Below are 1778 nucleotides of genomic sequence, written 5' to 3' on the forward strand. Positions count from 1 at the left end.
AATAATCAAAGAAGAAAGAGATAGAACTCAAAGAAAAATAAAAAATACTAAAAAAAAGATAAAATAACAAGGAATTTAAATTGCTTAATCTAGCTCTCCAATTGATTTAATCACTGTCAAATTTAAGCCAATTCTCGGCAACGGCGCCATAAAACTTGATGAGTCGAATTCACACCCCATTCAAAATTGGTGAATTAGTCCTTTTGGCAAGTGCACCAAAATTATCGTCAAGTAATAACCCACAGTGGAGTGGGATCGTATCCACGGAGATTGGCAAATTCGAGCAGTTTTAATCGATTGATGAATTAGTCAAGCGGATCAATAGGATTGTAGAGTGCAGAATTGTAAATGACATAAAAATGACTAGAATATAGAGAAAAGCAATAAAGTGCAGAAATATAAATGGCAGAAAGTAAAGTGCAGAATCATAAATGACTTGAATGTAAATGAGAATAGGGAATTGCTGAATGTAAAATTAAGCTATAAAGAAATGGATAGATAAGAATGGGGAAATTCATTGAGATTGGGAGATGTTGTCTTTTTGGATCAAATCTAGCTTATATCCTCTTCAATCATGCAACTCATTGACCTCTTGACAATCATGATTGATTGAGCCCCAATCCCTTGGTGACTCAATCTCTCAGATCTTGATCAATAGCCAATTCCTTGGTCTAACTGCTCATGAAGAGAGATATGCTTGGTCCCTGATTATACCACACACCATCATAGGTCCAAGTAGAGGGAGGATTATATGTCACGTATCCAAACACCAAAACCCAGATTCTACTCTAGTGTGAAGGGATTTCAAGCATGGTTTCATGTTTCCTTTCCCAAGGTTCCCATGAAACCCAATTGCATTCAATCTCTTTCCCAAGATAATTGAACACTAAGCATTAAGAACGAAATTCCTTCTAGTAAATCAAAGAGAAGATGAAGAGAAGAAGGATTTCACTTTCATTCATCCATCAAGTACAACAGAGCTCCCTCTCTCAATGAGAGAAAAGTTAGCTACTCATAGCTCAAAAGTTACTCAAAAGTGAAGTGTAAAAGTGGATCTAAAAGTGACTGCTTAACCCCCTTCTTCAGTACTCCTTGGGGGTATTTATACTACTCCTAGTAAAATAAAAGAATTACAAAAGTGAAAAAGGAAAATTACATTTTGGAAAGAAAAGAAAACACTCAATAAGCATGACTTCTCAGCTGGCGTGTGGCTGGCGTGCCTCTGGCGTCTCACGTGCTCTTCATTTCCAGCTTGGCGTGCCACGCCTAATCCTTCAAGTGGCACGCTCGTCCCTCTTTCAACCTTGGCGTGCAACGCATTCGAGCTCAAGTGGCACGCCATAGTGGATTTCTTGTGTTGGCGTGCCACGCCTTTGAACTCAAGTGGCACGCCCCTTGCCTCTCTCACTTCTCTTTGCCTCTGGAAACTTGTACTGGCGTGCCACGCCATTGCTTTATGCTTGGCTAGGCTTCTCTGGAAAGTTGAACTAGCGTGGCACGCCCAGGGTCTGGCGTGCCATGCCCCTCTTGTGAGTGAGTGGTTGCTCTGTTTGGCGTGCCACGCCCCGAACTCAAGTGGCACGCCCTAATGCTTCTCTTCTGAATGACACTGGCGTGCCACGCCTGGCTACTCAAGTGGCATGCCTAAGTAAAGAATGGTGAATAGCGTGCCACGCCTTTGATACCAAGTGGCACACCCCATGTAATTGGCCTCCTTCATCCTCTCTGAAAACTTATACCAGCGTGCCACGCCCATGATCTTGTCTTGGTTCCAGTAG

The sequence above is a fragment of the Arachis hypogaea genome, chromosome 16 (genome assembly GCF_003086295.3).
Source record: "Arachis hypogaea cultivar Tifrunner chromosome 16, arahy.Tifrunner.gnm2.J5K5, whole genome shotgun sequence".
NCBI lineage: Eukaryota > Viridiplantae > Streptophyta > Magnoliopsida > Fabales > Fabaceae > Arachis > Arachis hypogaea.